Below are 20,094 nucleotides of genomic sequence, written 5' to 3' on the forward strand. Positions count from 1 at the left end.
GCAATAATAGCCCTATTCATGCATGCAAACAAATCCAAATAATGATGGTTGTGGGCCCTGCCCTCCTGTATGGATGACTATCAAGTAAATCCTAAATAGATGAGTGATTAACACTTGAGGTTCTGATAACCATGCTGGGGCTTATAGCCCTAATCAGATAGGTGATTAACACTTGAGGTTCTAATAACTATGCTGGGGCTTATAACCCTAATCAGATGAGTGATTAACATTTGAGGTTCTGATAACCATGCTAGGGCTTATAGCCCTAATCAGATGAGTGACTAATGAGTGAGTCACTAAAGTGGGCTCAGCACCCATAGCCATGTGGAATGCAGTCACCTGAGCATTTTGGCTCTGGCTCTAAGTAACTAGCCTTTAGACTAGACAAGTGCTTTTAATTTTTATCGAACTTGAGGTCGGTTAAGCATTAATGTTCATGATGAATCATTCAATGCTTATATCGATTAGATCTAATCTTTTCGGCTTGCGTTAAACACGCTAATACCGTTCTTGACTCTTAAGCCAATACCATACGACTAGCGCTCAGTACTACTGCCGAACTTGACTAATGAGTCACAACTTCACAGTTAATACTGACACCATTGCCGATTCCGACTAATGAGTCAGTGCCATTCACAAGTAAGCAATGCAACCACACATATATCATATGTCAAATATCCAAATGTAAGGCATTCAACATGCTTACTTAACAATTACTAGCATAATTATGATCATGCACAATTACAGATACTCAAGCTTTGATCAATCTCATATTCAATATTCATGTCACGCCATAATCACATGTTTCTCATGCATCACATACTGGGTGCAGTTTTCTTACCTTTGGTCCAAGCATAGGTTACCAATAAACGAGCCAGAAGCACGATTCTGTTTCCAAGCCCCTAGCGATAACCTAGTCACAACCATAATATAAAACATCATCAAAATGAGTAAAGAAATACTTCCAGACCCAACCCAAGCCTCCGGGACGTCGAATCCCACTCAACTGGGTAGTAGAATCGATCCTAGGCCTTTAGAGTTAAGTTCCCATGACTAAAAACCAAATATGGCAAACTTTTCCCTTAAGTGTCGCGGCCCTCTATACACCATGTCGTGGCCCGCCTCCAGACAGAGCCAGCCACCTCCTTCTTCAAGCCTGGCCCGTGGCGCCCTAGAACAGGGTCGCGGCCCAACCATGAACCTGCCCAAAAACCTCATTTTTACCATTTAAAAACCTTCCAAAAACCTACCCAAACATATCCAAATCCCAAAATCAAAGTTCCCAAACATCCCCATGATCCAAAACCAACAAAACTCAAGCCTCAATTCATTCAAAAACTCATCAAAACACAAAATCCAATCCAAGCTTAAAAACTTAGAACTTAAAACTTGGATTACCTTCGATTATTTCGTTTCCCAACTAAATCCTCCAGCAAAAAAGCTTCTAATCTTCCCTAGAATCGCTATGCCTTGAATTTCCCTTGAATCCGAGTCCTAAAACTCAAGTTTCCTTCGAAAATGTGATCGGGTGTCGAAGATGGAACTCTGAGGGAGAGAGAGCATTCTGAACATTCCTTTTTATTTCTTAACAAGTTACTTCAAGCTTAAGTAACCTCAAGCAAATCCTAATGCTCGGGGTCCCGAAAACGCCCCCGGGGGTAAAATAGCCAAAACTCCCAGAATTTTCCCCTGGTCTTACTAACTCCCAAATTATCATCAAATATTTATTCATATTACCCAATATCCCGGTAATGTGCTAAATACCCCTTTACTTACTCCGAATCAAGTATGAATCCCGTTGTGACTTTCCCACTAGCTTGCCTCCTAAGATTGTCTCATGCTGAGTAACCCTAGCATAACCAAATAATAATGAAGCACCACATACATGCCACATATATGCCAAATATACCCGAAATGGCCAAAATATGAAAATCACCCAATTAATCAGAAATGGGTTCACATGCATATTTAATACACTTAAACATGCATATAATCATTTAATTTCATAATAAATCAATTATGGTCATCCCGGCCTCCTAATCAAGTTCCAAAGCCTTATTAGGGAATTTGGATCATTACAAATACAACACTCAAAACCAAACTCATGCCCCACAAAATCAACCATATCCTCAACAAAGGAAACCTTCCTTAGAAGATACTTTACAACAATTTATGCAATCCACTCAACAAATCCTACAAAATCAGTCTCAATCAATTACCAAACTCGAGAGACAAGTAGGACAACTCGCTACTGCTTTAGCTGATAGAGAAAAAGGAACATTCCCTAGTCAACCTATCTGTAACGCCCCAACTCCAGGGACTGTTACAGTGTGCCTTGTAAACAGTGCTAAACTCGCTAATCGAGTCATTTGGCCAAAAATGTGTAACTAAGCATGATTAGCGGTTTAGGGATTAGAAATTTTGGTTAAGATATAACGTTTCATTGGAACGTTTATTATATACATTGGGATCCCAAAAATATAATTTAAAGGTTTATTACAACAAAATATTTACAACCAGCCGATCTAGGCGGCAAAACATGGTTTAACCCTAGTTCCTCTTCAAACCTCGGTCGTGGTGGTCGAGCAGTTGCATATGTACACATCCTCACCTAAGCTCTCCAACTCAAGGATGGTTCAACTTTCTTTTGCCTTTACCTGCACCACATAGCACCCGTAAGCCGAAGCCCAGCAAGAAAACTTAATATGCTTATGAACAGTAATAACATGTCATCAAATCATAAGGCACACGCCTAGCAGATATAGCCCTATTCAAGTAGGCAAATGAGTCCACATAATGTTGAGTATAACACATCAACCAATGATCATAATAATCATCCAGGGCTTTTAGCCCCAAATAGAAGAGTGACAGTTGTAATAGTCACTAAGGTGGGTTTATTCCCAATAGTCATGTGACGATAGGGTCACCGGGGCTTTATAGATAAGTGAACCTTTCACTAGCTTAAACAGGATAGGTGCATGATGACTAGTCATCAACATAACCTTCCTCATGACCCTAGAGTCATAACTATGGAACACTGTTCCCTAGCCATGTACAAGCAGTCACCTAGGCCTTAGGCCCTGGCTCTAAGTAACTAGTCTTAGACTAGCCAAGCACTTATAGGTTTCATTGACCTTAGGGTCAGCCCAGCATTAATGCCTTAGAGTCATTCAACACTGATATCGATTAGATCTAATCTTCATCCGGCCCTGCGTTCAGGACGCTTATGCCATTTCTGACTCTTAGGTCAATATCCCTGACTAGTCAGTACCATATACAATTAACCAATATTCGCTAGCATTTAATATGCAATCAATGTCCACATTTATCAACCAACATACCTCAACAACAACCATGCATGTCATATACACAGGGTGTCGTTTTCTTACCTCGGGTTCGAGCAAGAATTAGTAAAAGAACAACCCTTGAGAACGATCAATCCTTTGATCCTTTAGCGGTCACCTAGTCATAACCAAATATGGAATCCCATCAATAAAATAAATCATAAAAAGGTTTATAATCTAAAACCTCACTCCCGGGATCCATCCCACACTCTCTTGAACCTCAATCTACCCAAACGGGGCAAAGGAACCCATCCCCATGCCTTAAAAGTCATCTTGAGCCCTAAAATAGGCTTGCTGGAAAATGGACCAGCGCTGCAGCCCTATTAAATGGCGCTAAGGCGCTATTTCAAGTCAAAGAGGCCCAGCTCTTTGCCCTGCCTAGCGCTGCTGCGCCAACCACAGACCAGAAACTTTTTGGTTTTCCCTCGTTGCGATTTCCCTTGAAACCAACCCTCTGAACCAATCCCAAACATCACCCTAAACATCTAATTCAATCCCTAAACTTCATACACATGACAACCTCTTCAAAACCCAATCAATCTTACTCAAAAACTTCCACTAATTCTCAACTTATCATCTCAAATTCTCAACTGAAAAACCAAAAGGAAAAACAGAGTATAGCTTATATTCAAGGATGAAATATTACCTCAAGCTTGATTTAGATCCCCTTCAATGGAAGAATCAAAGTTCTAAACCTCAAACCTTGATTTCCTAGGTTGGTTCTTCAAGTAAGGTTCAAAAATCAGAAAAGGAAAATAAGAGAATGAGAAGTACGGGAGAGAGATGAGATAGGATGATGATGTTCTATTTTTATTACATTTTCTACAGCCTTTAAATGATACATATCCTTTGCCAAATGACCATATTGCCCCTAGGTCAATAAAATCCCTCTAAAGACTTCCAAGGGTAAAACCGTCCTTTCCCGCCTATCTCGTTAATTATAATTAACACCCTCCAATTTTCGTTATTCTCAATATTCCCAAATGCTAATAATTCATATCCCATTACCCTTTAATTCTCGGCAACGTTCTAATCACCAAATTAGCCCGAGACTTACTCCCAGCCCCAAACTTAAACCCGTTATGACTAGACTGAAAACATGCATTCCATGATCGTCTCATGCCGAATGGCTCGAAAAAATCCACATATCATGTGGTATTATTTATAATTCGCCCACATGCATGAAAATACACAATCACGCCCTCAACGGGCCAAATTACCAAAATGCCCTTATAATTAAAATATGAACCTATATGCATGCGTTTATCATCATATAATAATATAATTCACATAATCATGCATATAACCATTTAATAACATAATAAACCAACTATGGCCCTCCCAGCCTCCTAATCAAGGTCCTAAACCTTATTAGGAAATATGGGGCATTACACTATCCCTAATCCAAAAGGTCAATATGAGATAGGAAAGTCTAGTCATAATCGAGAAGTCAAATCAATTTCAACTCTTAGGTCTGGAAAGAACATTGTCAAACCTGATTACAAACCCAAGGTTGAAAAAGAAAAAGAAAAAAAAAAGAGTCAGCTTTCTAGTTCTAATGCCAATGACTCTTCAAACAAGGAAACTCCAATCCATCCTTTCATTCCAAAAGCCCCATTCCCAAAAAGATTACTTCCAATTAAAAAAGGCGGCCAATATAATGACATCTTAGAAGTTTTGAAACAAGTTAGTATCAATATCCCTTTCTTAGATGCCATTAAACAAATTCCTGCATACTCTAAATTTTTAAAGGATCTTTGTACTGTTAAAAGAAACACTAATGTTCCTAAAAATGAGTTTTTAACTGAAAAAGCTAGTTCCATTATTCAATATAAGAGTCTTGTTAAATATAAAGATCCTAGGTGTCCCACAATTTCATGCATTATTGGTGATCATTTTATTAACAAGGCTTTACTTGATTTGGGTGCTAGTGTGAATTTATTGCCTTATTATGTTTATAAGCAATTTGGTCTTGGTGAACTAAAACCTACTTCTATAACTCTTCAATTAGTCGATCGTTCTGTGAAAATTCCTAGAGGCATTATAGAGGATGTTTTGATAAAAGTTGATAAATTTTATTTTCCTGTTGACTTCATTGTTCTTGATACTCAACCTGTGGAAAATGTGCATGCTCAAATTCCTATCATTTTAGCTAGACCATTATTAGCTACATCTAATGCAATCATTAATTGTCGTAATTGTATTTTGAAATTATCTTTTGGAAATATGACTGTTGAATTGAATGTTTTTAATGTTGCTAAATCTGTTGAGTGTGAGGAAGTGCATGAAGTTAACATGATAGATAGTGTAACGACCCAAATTTACTAATAAGGCTTAAGGGCCTTGATTAGTGTACTGGGAGGGCATAGTTGGACTATATGTGGACTAAATGATTAAAAGCATGTTTATGTGACTACTTGAATATTTGTGATGCATGACTATGTGTATTAGTATGCATGTAGGCCCTGATTAGGGTAGAAGGGCATGCTCGTAATTTTGGCCCGTTGAGGGAATAAATGTAAATATTTGTGATAAATTGTTGAGACCACATTATTATGTGGATATATTTGTAATTTGTGACTCGAGGCGATCCTAGTGAGCGGGTTAGCGAAAAATTCACGGCGGGGATTTATACCCGGCTCGGGGCGAGCCTGGGGGTAATTATGAGAATTTGGGAAATATATTGGAGCCTATTTTAATATTGAGAATTATAATTGGTGATTAGCTAGGTGTTGGGAAGTAAGCGGTAAATATTAGAGACATTTGAGGAATTAGCGGGAACTAGGTGTAATGACCAAAATGCCACTAGAATGGTTTAATGACTTGGATTTAATGTGAGGGTATTATGGTCATTTGGTTTATAGGGGTAAGAGTTATTTCTGCCTTAAACACTTAGTGGAATTGCTAGAAAGAAGTAGAAACTGAAAGAAGAAAGAAAGAAGGGAAACAGAACACTTGGACTTACTTTCTTCTCCTCCAATCGGTTTGGTCATCTTCCACCACCTCTTGAGGAATTTTGAAGATTTAACTCAGGAAAACTTGGGCTGAAGATTGGGGCTAGAGACCTTGGTGCAGTTAGAGGTTTTAGCAGGGAATCATCATTTGTTTGAGGTAAGTTCTCAAGGTTTTCTTCAGTTTCCGGTTTTGGTGTTGAACTAGTTTTCTAAGCTAAGTTTGATGGGAATTCTAGGGAATTAAAGCTAAGTGTTTGAGGAGTTTAAGTTTAAGCAAGTGTGGAAGACAACCTAGGCTGAGCTCACCCATCAAAGGTAAGAAACTATAGTTTCAAGCTTTGTGATTTCTGTGGTTTTGCTGAGATTTTGAGCTTTAGGTTCAGGTATGGTGGATTTTGAGTTTTGGGGTGCATGTGATTGAATTTCTTGTGGTTGGGACTTATGGGATGAGTTGAGAATGTTGGGAGGCTTGTTTTGAAGTTTGGTTAAGGTTTGGTTGAGTTTTGGAAAGATTTGGCTCGGGAAAGTTCGAAGGGGAAAATCTGTGATGGGCTGTGTTGTGACTAGCGCTAGTCACTGGGTGCTACAGCACTAGGTCCCAAAGTTCTAGAGCCTTTTGGCTCTATTTTTAGTGCTATAGCACTCTCCTTAGGGCGCTGTAGCGCTACCCTGTTCCCAGAAAGGGATTTTTGGGTTATTTTCTAGGGTTTTTGCCCAGGGGCTCGGGGTTTGATTCCACCACCCCGTTTGGTGGAATTAGGGCTTCCCGAGGGCTCGGGATTGGTCCTGAGACTAGGTTTTGGGATTAAAGTTTGGTGATGATTCTAATCTATGGCTGTGACTAGGTGTGCGCAAGGGCTCGAGTGGGATCGTGCTTGAGGGTTGAATTGAACAAAGCTATTGGAATTTAAAGGTAAGAAAACTGCACCCCATTATATGGTTAGGTTAGGACTAAGGGTTCCCTATGTTTGTATGCATTTTTATGTGATTGTGATAAACCATGTGAACATAAAGGGACTGAGAGCTCTCTATACTCGAATATGATGTCATGAGATGGTATTATGCCATGGAGACATGATAAACGGCCTAAGGGTGCCGGAATCAATATTTGCGCACAGGGCGTGGCTCAGCCACTGGTAGCTGAGGACAGCTTATTAATCACTAAGCTCGGTTAAGCATGCCAGAGTCAATGGATATAACACTGGGGGCGACCTAAGTGAGCCGAAGACAGTGGGTTAAGCAGAGGGTGTGACCTAAGGGAGCCGACCCTGAATATTGTGTAATGGTTGATATAAACTGTTGTTTGTGAATGTGAGTATTGTTGTTAATCTGATGAATATGATACGTGAATTGTCTAAATGATGAATTGTTTATTTGTCGATGGTTATCACTGATTAGGTGAATGTTATGAATTGTTGAATGCTTGGATATGCTTTGGGGAATATTGGGTTATTGATATTGATCACGCTATGGTTTATGTTTTCTTGCTGGGCCTCGGCTCACGGGTGCTACGTGGTGTAGGTAAAGGCAAGGGTATGTAGATTCAACCATGAGTTGGAGAGCTTTGGGGGTGAGGTGTACATTGCCAGCTGCTCGGCCGCCACGATCGAGGGATTGTACAGGGACAGAAACCTAAAAATGTGTATTTTGCCATTAGAGTGGCTTGAGTTATTTATAACTTCTGGAATTTTTGTAAATATGTCATCTAAGCCCTGTTTGAGATTCCATGTACTAAACTGTCATTTTAATAAAATAACCTATTTATGGCCAAAATCTTTTATTCCTAATCTGTTGATAACGTTAGATTCACATTTTGATTAAATGACTTGGTTAGCAAGTCTTGCACTAATTTCAACACACAGTGTAACGACCTTGGTTACCCAGGGCATTACAGATAGTCTTTGTGAAGATGATGGAAATGACTTACTTGACTTTTGTGAAAAATACTTTGGTATGAACTTGCATGTTGATGATTCTAATGATGATGTGAATTATTTTCTAGAGTCTATACCCTTAAATGAAACCAAAGTTGAACCTTTTTCACCCTTAGATCACTTTCAAACAATTTCTGAGTCTCCAAAGTTTGACCTTAAACCTTTGCCAGAAAATTTAAAATATGCATTTCTAGGAGAGTCTGAAACCCTACCTGTTATCATAGCATCTGCCTTAGATAAAGAACAAGAAGATAAATTGTTAAATGTCCTTAGAAAACATAAAGAAGCCATAGGTCGGACCATTGGAGACATTAAATGAATTAGCCCATCCATATGTATGCACAAAATCCATCTAGAAGAGAATGCTAAAACCTCTCGGGAATGTCAAAGAAGGCTAAATCCAAATATGAATGAAGTAGTTAGAGAAGAGGTCATAAAATTATTAGACGTAGGTATCATTTACCCTATTTCTAATAGTCAGTGGGTTAGTCCAGTTCAAGTTGTGCCTAAGAAGTCTGGGATCACAGTTGTTGAAAACGAGAAAAATTAATTAATCCCACTAGAGTACAAACGAGGAGGAGAGTGTGCATAGACTATAGAAAGCTGAATAATGTTACTAGAAAAGACCATTTTCAATTACCCTTTATTGATCAAATGCTTGAACATTTAGCTGGCCATGCATATTATTGCTTTCTTGATGGGTATTCGGGATATAACCAAATCCCCATTGCCCCAAAAGATCAAGAAAAGACTACATTTACATGCCATTTTAGAACTTTTGTCTATGTTGCATGCCTTTTGGATTATGCAATGCACTGACGACTTTTCGAAGGTGTATGATTTAAATTTTTTCTGACATGGTTGAAAGATTTCTTGAAGTGTTTATGGATAATTTTTCTGTGTTTGGTTCCTCTTTTGATGAATGTTTGCACCATCTTTCACTTGTTTTAATTCGTTGCAAAGAGCAAAACCTTGTGCTTAACTGGGAAAAATGTCATTTTATGGTTAAAAAAGGAATTGTTTTAGGTCATGTAATCTCATCTGAGGGAATAGAAGTTGATAAAGTTAAAGTTGATCTTATTTCAAAACTTCCCCCACCTAAAACTGTGAAAGAAATTAGATCATTCTTAGGCCATGCCGGTTTCTATAGGAGATTTATAAAAGACATTAGCAAAATTTCTCGGCCTTTATGCCATTTACTTGGAAAAGAAAATGCTTTTGTCTTTGATAATAATTGTCATGTTGCCTTTGAAAAATTGAAAAAATTATTGACTACTGCAACCATTATTCAACCCCCTGATTGGAAAATACCTTTTGAAATAATGTGTGATGCTTCTGATTATGCTATAGGTGTTGTCTTAGGACAAAGACTTGAAAAAATACCTCATGTAATTTACTATGCTAGCAAAACTTTAAATAATGCTCAATTAAATTATTCCACAACCGAGAAAGAATTGCTTGCTGTTGTTTTTGCATTGGAGAAATTTAGATCTTATTTGTTTAGGTCTAAAATTATTGTCTATTCTAATCATGCTGTATTAAAATATCTCTTGTCGAAAAAAGATGTAAGTCTCGTTTGATCTATTGGATCCTACTTTTACAAGAATTCGACTTAGAAATATGTGATAAAAAGGGCTCTGAAAATGTTGTTGCTGATCATTTATCTAGACTAGTTGTTGAAACTATAAATGACTCCACTCCTATCACGAAAACTTTTCCTGATGAACAATTGATGCATGTTTCTTCCTTGCCTTGGTATGCTGATATTGTTAAGTATTTGGTCACTAAATAAATACCATCTCATTGGTCTAAGCATGATAAATCTAAATTTTATTCTGAGGTGAAATTTTTTATTTGGGATGATCCTTACTTGTTTAAATACTGCCCTGATCAAATAATTAGAAGATGCATTCCAAATTGTGACCAATCTAAAATTATATCTTTTTGTCATGATCATGCATGCGAAGGACATTTTAGTGGTAAGAAAACAGCTGCTAAAGTTTTACAATGTGGTTTTTATTGGCCTACTATTTTTCGTGACACCTATGTGTATTGTAAAGCTTGTGAACGTTGCCAAAATTTAGGAAGTTTAACTAGACGAAACATGATGCCTTTGAATCATATTCTTATAATTGACATATTTGATGTTTGGGGCATTGATTTTATGAGACCATGTCCTAACTCTTTTGGTAATCTTTATATTCTTGTTGGAGTTGATTATGTGTCTAAATGGGTCGAGGCTATTGCATGTCACACTAATGACCACAAAGTTGTGCTTCGATTTTTGAAAGGAAATATATTTTCCTGATTTGGTTCACCATGTGCTATCATTAGTGATAACAGTACACACTTTTGTAATAAACCATTTGAACATTTGATGAAACAATATGGCATTACACATAAAGTCTCAACACCATATCACCCACAAACTAGTGGTCAAGTCGAAGTGTCTAATAGGAAAGTTAAGCACATTTTAGAAAAAACTATGAATCCAACTAGGAAAGATTGGTCCTTAAGACTCATTGATGCATTATGGGTATATCGTACTGCATACAAAACGCCCATTGGCATGTCACCCTGCAGATTTGTGTATGGGAAGGCATGCCACTTACTTGTTGAGTTAGAACATAGAGCCTTTTGGGAAATTAAGCAGTTAAACTTTTCTTTAGACAAGGCAGGTGAGAAAAGAAAACATCAATTGAATGAGTTAGACGAAATTAGGAATGATGCATATGACTATTCAAAAAAATATAAGGATCGTATGAAATTTTACCATGAAAAAAATATTTTGAGAAAAGATTTTTCTCCAGGTTAAAAAGTCATTTTATACAACTCTCATTTGCATTTATTCCCGGGAAAATTACGCTCTAGGTGGACCGGTCCGTATATTGTTCGAGTTGTTTTTCCACATGGAGCTATCAAAATTGAAAATCCTAGCAATGGTGATATTTTTAAAGTTAATGGACAAAAATTAAAACCAATTTTAGAATTACAAACCGATGAAGTCGATGAAATCCTCCTTGAGGATCCTATTTACCAAGTTATTTGATTGCTTGCAATTACTATTGGTAACTTATGTTTATGTGTTTGGTATGTTTAATTTTGTGTGCTTGTTTTCGTGTTTCCTTTTGTGTATTATACTCTTGTTAAGTGTTTCTTGCTCTCTTGACGTTGCACCACAATGAGGTACGACCATTCTAAACTCTATCCTCTTGTAAATTGTCATTTATATTTATATTTTGACACATTGAGGACAATGTTTAAATTAAGTTTGGGAGTATTAAGTTTATATGATTATTATCATTAGGAGAGTATGTTTTATTGTGTTTATGTTTTGTGTTGTTTTTATTGTTTATGTTTTGTGTTAATTTTTGTTTTATTGTGCTTTGTGTAGTTTGTTTGAAGAAAAAAAATCTTTATTAATTTTTGTGTTGTTTTGTAAACAAAAATAAAAAAAAATTCATTTTCATAAAAAGTAAAAAAAAAATTGTGATATTTTTAATTTTCAATGATAAAATCTTGATTGAGTTTGAATTTAATTTTCTTAAAAATATGAATAATTTTTAAGCTTTGTCTTTAATTATTGGGTCAATTTTGCTTGTAACAAAAATTACATTTTTCATAACAAGAATACTTTTATTTCCTATAAGTTTAAGTGAAAAATAATTTTTTTGAAAACATCTTTTTAAAAGAGGAATTGACAATTTAATTAATTACATAAGCTTAACTTTTATTCATAATAATTTTTTAGATTTATTTTCATTGTACAATTTTTGAGAAAATCATTTTTATATCACCATTAAAAAAAATTATGTTTAATTTTATTTTTCTTGAGGACTAGCAAAACTTTAAGTTTGGGAGTGTGATAACTCTACAAAATAGAGTTATTTTACCACATTTTTTATGCTAATTGTTGCTTAGTCTTTGAGTTTTTAAGTAACTTATTAAGTTTTAAATAATTTTGAATTTATTAGTCTTATTGTAATTTTTTAGATTTTTATATGTTTTTATAAATATTTTATTATAATATGTTGTAGTTTAATTATTTGAAATTAGTGTTGTTAGATTGAAAGTTAAAAAATATGAATTTATTGAAACTTAATTTCCAAAGTAAATTAAATTTTAATTAATATTTTCATGAATTTAATATGATTTATTTTATAATTGAAAATATTTTATTATAATTTAATGTTTATTTATTTTGTAGGATGTATTTTGTAGTTTTTTATGCTCGAAAACAAAGAAGAGAAGAGAAAGAAAAAAATAGCAATATTGAAAAGGCTAAAGAATAGCCTCCATAACCCAGCCCGTCTCCCTTTCTTTCCAAATGTCAGGCCCACGTCTGCACCCTTTGGCCCAGCTCCCTCAAAGCCGCCTGAAGCCTCCTAGCCAGCTGCCAATTTCCCTTGAGGCCAACATTTGTCCTATTGTCCCCTTGTCCAAAAATGCCAACTTTTTACCCATTTTTTCAACATATATCACCACAAAATCATCACTGCACCCTATAATTTACCTCTACATGTCATATTTATTTTGTTTAATTAATTTAATCAATTTAATTAAATTAAGATGATTATTTTAATGCTCTCATTTTGGCTATAAATATGGAATTTCAAGACTATTTTTGGGGTGCTTAATTTTTGAACCATCATCTTTTCTACCATTCTCTCTTCCATTTTGGTATTTTTCAAGAGCATTTTTAAATATGTATTTTATTTATTTTGTAATTTTTATTCTAGTTATGTGCTTCTAATTTTTTTTCATAAGATTATTAAGATCATGATGAAGCAACTTGTAACTAGATAATATTTATGTTGTATGTTGATTTCCCTTGTAATGCAACAAAGTTTATGGATTTTTCTTCTTCATATATGTCTTTCATCTTTAATATCTCATATTTTGGATTGTTAGATAATATTGCACTTTGTTCTTCATTTTGCAAAACATAATATTCTTTGTGTAAGATGTGTCATTAAATTGTACACATCCAATGCTTAGAACAAAAATACTATGTTTTGCCTTATAAATAATGTTATTTGATTTTTTGTTGTTTCATTAGGTTGATTCACATTAAATACTTTGAAATTATACTTTTTTTAAAAGTGAAGAAAAATCCTATCTTTTTAGAAATTGTTTGTGCTTAAAATTATAAATCTATTTGGAAAATGATAGTTTGACTTATTTTAACTATCACTAAAACTTGGGAATCAATATACTAATAAGTATTATTAAACTTACATTTTGTGGATTCTAGTATCTTAATAATATGGGTACCCTAATAATATTTCTTTTACAACTTATTTTCAAATCATAATTGGTTTATTTTTATTCTCTGAAATAGCTTTACTTTAAATCCTTTATTTTATGTTCATGACCTTAAATCTCATCAATCTTTGGAGGTAGGTGTGAATGCTCAAAATTCAACATCGGTAAAGAACCCACACCTCATGCCTAAGGTCCCTGGAAGGTCCAAAGCAACCGTGTTTGAAGTCCATTTGAACCCTCAAATTAGTGCTCAAAATGACCCTGCTCAAATTGCCCACTCCACCTTGGACACTGTGGATGCTCAATATCCCATGCCTGTAAAAGATCCAAGGCGCGTGCTAAGGTCCCATAATGGCCTAAATGCATGTCTGAGTCGCGGGACGCTCAGGAAACCGTCCTCTTGCAACGGCCTCGCATCACCTCATGGCACATGCATCTCGCGAGGCCCCAGCCTTGCGCCACCCCTCGGCGTGCTCAGCGCCCCCGCATGGACCGCCTCGCGTGTGCACCTTGCCCACCGCCTCGCGCGCCACGGCACTCGGCAGGCGTCTCGTGAGGTCCCAGCCTCGCGCCATCCCTCGGCGCGCTGAGTGCCCCAGCGTGGACCGCCTCGCGTGCTCACCTCGCCCACCACCTCGCGCGTTGCGGCACTCAGCAGGCGTCTCGCGAGGCCCCAGCCTCGCCCCACCCCTCGGCGCGCCCAGCTCCCCAGCGTGGACCACCTCGTGTGCAGACCTTGCCCACCACCTCGCGCGCCACGGCACTCAGCAGTAGCCTCGCGTAGCCCCGCCTCGGCCGCGTCACGAAGGCCTCGTGAGGGAGCCTCTCCTAGCCCCGGTGACCTCGCGTAGAAGCATCTCCTAGCCCCGTGGGGGGGCCTCGCGTGGGAGCATCCCATAGCCTTGACGGCCTCGCGTGGGAGCCTCTCCTAGCCCCGGCGGCCTCGCGTAGAAGCATCTCCTAGCCCCGTGGGGGTGCCTCGCGTGGGAGCATCTCGCGCCCCTCACCTTGTGATGGCGTCGCCTATGGATACCCCACCGTCTAAAAGTGAAAGCCCAAGTATGATTCCGAAAGGTCACAATGGTACAATCTCGTACGGGGTACGGCTTGTAAGACCCCGTACTTCTGACCGGGGCACTCATGCTAGTCAGGTAGTGGGAACACTAGGAGAAAGGACATGGCCTGCATACTCCCAATCAGATGTCAGAGTCGACACCACTATCACCTGTACCACTCCTCTGACATTCGTACGGTAGAGTAGTGGAGACCTCCTCATGGTACCTGACTATGTACTAGAATCAGCACCACTACCCCTGAGACCACTCTCCTGACAGAGTACTTGTGTACCACCTGGTCCCCTAGACCACCATGTATCCAAGGCCATTAGAGCCTACTATAAAATGAACCCTACTTCCACAGAGATGGGGGTTGGGGGAAAATTCATTGTAAGCTGAAGCTATTAATGTAATGACCCACTAATCTAGACTATTTGGACCATTAACGAAACTATACATAAAACTTACATTTTTATGAAAATACCATAATTTTATTGAGTAACTTGTAAAAATAAGAGTTACTTACAAATAAACAGAATACTAAGAAGGATTTGGGATCCCATTGTCTTTAAAAACAAAACATGATTTAAATGAAAAGAATTACATAAGAAAATGCGGAAAATACATATAAAACCATAAAAATTAAAATGAGACTACATCCTCGAATCAAATAACGCTCGGCCCCTTGACTCCATTCACCATCGATACACATCCTCTAAGCGTCACGAATCTTCCCGCCTCTAAAGCTTATTTCCTGCACATAAACAGAAAGGAATGAGCCTAATGCCCAGCAAGGAAAAATCTAACACATAGTCATACAAAACAATTTCATAATAACGTAAGGACATATCATAACACATAATACACTTATTATAATGGCCATTATTACTTGGGGTCCCATAGACTAAACAAGCTTATGCCCATGAGATTAGTGGGGTCCTACCAGCTAAATAGGCATATGCCCACAATCTTTTTGGGGTCTTGTTAGTCAAATAGGGCATAAGCCCAAGTCTACAAACAAACACATTTATAACATATTCATAACATATCATAACATAACACATAAGATAACATAAACATAAACATATAGATTCTAGCCTATTTTCCTTACCAAAGTTACCGAGATATAATGGACTGAGTTGGGACTTTTGGAACACTCCTAAAACCATAATGAACAAGAGTGAGTTGAAAGAAGGAAAGAGATGAAAAGGAAATGAGAAGACTAAACCATTTGAGAGACATGCTTACCGAAACTTATGTGCTCAAGAACTTAGATTCCCTAACCAAAATAGAGATTAAGGTTAGAGATTGAGTAGAAGATTATGAGAAAGAAAATAACATAATACAGAAATGAACTAGAGTTTTGGTTACCTCAAAGACTTGCAAGATCAATCTAACCACAACCGAAATACTAACGAACCTCACTTCCCAAAGTGTTTGATAAGCTTATGATGTTTAAGCTTATGATTTTCCCAAACCAGGTGTTTAAACTCTCACACTCACTTAACACTAGCAGCTTCTGAACTTAGAGTAAAAGGTGAAGAAATGGCTGGGTACTAGGTCCTATTTATAAAGTTTTGGGAATGAAAGTATCTTGATTTTACTTGAATAAAAATAATGGCTTTTTAGGTGAAAATCATTTGAATAATCGTTCAGCAGAGGCTGAAGACTCGTTCAAAAGATGCTGGACTTTTGAAGAAGTTTGAATGGCTGAAAGGAAAAGAATTCAAAAGAGTTTGAATTCATGCTGGAGGAGGCGATATATCGCCCCCTGTAGGCGATATATCGCCTGGGCCAGTATGCCCGAGGCGACCGTGCATCGTTTCGTGTTTTCCGTATCTACGTGCTGCGACATATTGCCCCCTATAGCTGCGATATATCGGCACACGCTGAATATTTAAACACGAAATTACACATTTTTAGCTAAGTTTGATTGGAGTAAACAGTCTTGACTAAGCCCTCAACGTTTTCAAAGCTGCTGACTGACCCTATAACATTCAAACTTTACTCCTTATTAAATTTAATCCTCAAAAATACTTAATCCTTAATCACCATTCATAACATGTGCTTAAAATCCTATTGGTTGATGTCTAAACCTTATAATATAATAAATAAAATCCTTAATATCAGTCACATTAATCAAACCTTAGGTTATACTTAATATTCTTAAACTATAGATTAAACTTAGAAAATCTATAAGTACTACTATGAGTGTCCAAATAATTCCCGGTCTGAACCAAAAATCCACAGTTACATAGATAATACTAAACATACTATAATACTACTAAATAACTAGCTAAGTAAAGTTCTTGGACTCTACAATTAAGCAATATATAGTTTTTACTCCATTGTTGATCTGTGTTTATCCTTCTATAAATCCATTCTAAGTTCTCATTTAAACATGACCTTATTAATCTTTGAGTTTTCCAATCAAAGTTTGTTGACGAGATTTCACCGTCAATAGTTTGGCGCCGTCTGTGGGAAAGACAAGCATTAGGCCAACGTTCTTTCATCACTACCAACAAAGAAAAATGCTAAGACGTTCAAAACGCCTACGGCAAATGCAAGATGATGAAGTTTGCGGGGATGGAGTAGAGTGGAGGGTGTCCAAGAAAGACCCCCCTCCACCTAAGCATGGAGGTAGACCGAAGGAGCCTCTTCCCCCAGGGGAGGAGAGGGAAGTATCGTCCCCAGCTATCCAGCCTGACGGAGGTCATTCAAAGCCACTAGTGTATCCACTTAACCGGCCCCGGTTGACCCCATGCTCAGACCACCAGGACCCCAGTCCCTCGACGCACTGGCCAGGCAAGGGTCCCGGGGTACGCTTAGTAAGTTCCAGCTCAAGGACACGCTTCTACAAGGATGAGATTCACGAGTTGCATAAAAAGACTCGAAGGCTGGAAACCACGATAGAGAACATGCAGGAGGTTTTAAACGACCTACTGCAAGGGAAGTCAAACATACCCCTCCCTAAGCGTAAAGGGAAGGAGCATAAAAAAGGGGAAAGCACTGTCCCCATAGACGATGGGGGAACCCAACTTTCCACCAGTAAGACCCCCCAGACAAAGTACCAGGGGGGACCTAGGCCAACAAAATGTCCCCAGGAGCAAAGGCGGAGGGAAGGTGATGGTCGTAAGAACGACGCCGAAACTCCTTATGCAAAAAAAGGAGGGGGCTAGACACCAAAATGCGAAGCCCTCGAGGCAAGATCACCACTGCACTTGGGGGGCACATGGATGACGAAGAATTCGACCGTGATTCACCCTTCACAAGGGAGATTCAGGCTGAGCAAATACCCACTGGCTTCAGAGAGCCTCGCATGACTCTGTACGAGGGTACTACAGACCCAAAATATCACTTAGACTCCTTCAATAACTTGATGAGGTTAAGAGGGGTCAACAACAGGGCAAAGTGTCATTGCTTCGTCGTTACGCTTAAAGGAGTGGCGTACAAGTGGTTCAAGAGGTTAAGGCCAGGAACAATTGAGTCATGGCAACAATTCTCTGATGAATTTCTTCAGCAACACCATGCAGCTTGTGATTACGTCATGCCAACTACCAGCCTCGCTAACATAAAACAAGGCGAGAATGAAAGTCTGAAGGACTACATCCATAGGTTCAGTATTGAAGCAACAAAGGTGGGAGGTTTAACCAAAGCGGAGCTCAAGATGGCTATTACATCCGGAGTTCGTCCAGGAAGCAAGTTATGGGGTAGCATGCTCAAAAGAGAAGTTTCGAATTTGGATGACTTCGAGAGAGAGCACAGAAGTACATACGTGTGGAAGAGGGCCATAAGAACTTCCATGTTGAAGAAAGCGAACCTTCCTCCAGCTTCCCTATTACCAATACGTCTGAAGATTCCATATAGAAGGGGGCGTCGTGCTAGAGGGGTCGCTGACCAAGTTTGAGATTGAACGAAGACCATCAAGCCATGAAAGTCCCGACCCAAAGGGAGATCACCTCAAAAATTGTAAAAAGGGTCTCCAAAGTAGACGCTTGTAAAAAGGGTCTCAAAAGTAGACGCCACCAAAAGGGGTCTCCAAAGTAGACGCTTGCAAAAAGGGTCTCAAAAGTAGACGCCACCAAAAAGGGTCTCCAAAGTAGACGCTTGCAAAAAGGGTCTCAAAAGTAGACGCCACCAAAAAGGGTCTCAAAAGTAGACGCTTGCAAAAAGAGTCTCAAAAGTAGACGCTTGCAAAAAGGGTCTCAAAGTAGACGCTTCCGAAAAGGGTCTCAAAGAAGACGCTTGCAGAAAGGGTCTCAAAGAAGACGCTTGCAAAAATAGTACTATGCCTAATGATGAGAAGGACGCTTCTCGCAAGAAATAATAAGCGCGCGTAACAATATATAAAAGGATAACTAGAACCCAAGGGGTCAATATATCCTTATAGATACGATAAAGGTGCACCAAAGAGAGACCTATCGAACCCCCTTTCGCGTGGGCTCCAAAGGACCTCGAGCATGATAAATACAAAAAAAAAAGGAGTATACAAGAAAGCCTTAAGGCCTCCCTATAGACTGGGGGGCAAGTGGGGATACCAAAAATCCACCATAAAAAAAAATCTCTCCAGTACATGGTTAGAATACAAGACTAAGGGTCACTTAGTCACATTATCGGGCTCAGACCTGTAAGGCTTGCGAAACTGGGAGATTTTCCCAAGGGAAGCATAACCTTATGAGCCGTGAAGTGTGGCCGTACTAGGCTAAGAGGCCAAGCTACGCGTCACGAGAGGACAGGTGCACGAGGCCCTCCCATAGCGAGGCCCTACTTGTCTTGACGCTGAGAGATGTCGTGGGCACCGGAGCTGTGAATGTAGGACTTCTTCCTTTGTGAATTCCATCCAAGAGAGCCACCCTTGCTACGCGAGGCTCATAGATAGCCTCCTACGCGCGTCGTGTCTACACGAGACATCGCGTCCTGCCTTCAAGTGATCGCATTGGGTGCAGCCTCGCTAGATTTCCCGTGTCCCGCATGCATAGACGCACGCATCCGAACATAGGTCTCAAAGGGCCGCCTAGCCTTGCGGGACACTCTGAGGACCCTGAGTTCGGCACCCTGGAGTTTAGCCGCTAGGCTGGTGACCCATTCCCGCAAAATCACGGCTGTGGAAATTTCCCTCTTCTTCTTTTCCGAGGAGGAAGAAATTTTCGCCAAGGCCTTTTCTAGCATAGACCTGGTTTCAGCAAGCTCCCCCTCAAGCTCCTGGACCCGAACCGCAAGACGGTCCCTCTCGACATTCGACATGGAAAGGTTACGAGCCGAGTCGGCAAATCGCTGAGCCACGGTATAGGCCTGGCATGGAGACCTATTTATAAGAATAAAAGAGAAGAGTCTACCAGAGCACCTAAAGGTCCTCTCCTAGACTGGGGGGCAAGTGTGGATGCTCAAAATTCAACACCGGCAAAGAGCCCACACCTCATGCCTAAGGTCCCTGGAAGGTCCAAAGCAACCGTGTTTGAAGTCCATTTGAACCCTCAAATTAGTGCTCAAAATGACCTTGCTCAAATTGACCACTCCACCTTGGACACAGTGGATGCTCAAT

This window comes from Humulus lupulus, chromosome 1 (assembly GCF_963169125.1).
Source record: "Humulus lupulus chromosome 1, drHumLupu1.1, whole genome shotgun sequence".
In the NCBI taxonomy this organism is placed as follows: domain Eukaryota; kingdom Viridiplantae; phylum Streptophyta; class Magnoliopsida; order Rosales; family Cannabaceae; genus Humulus; species Humulus lupulus.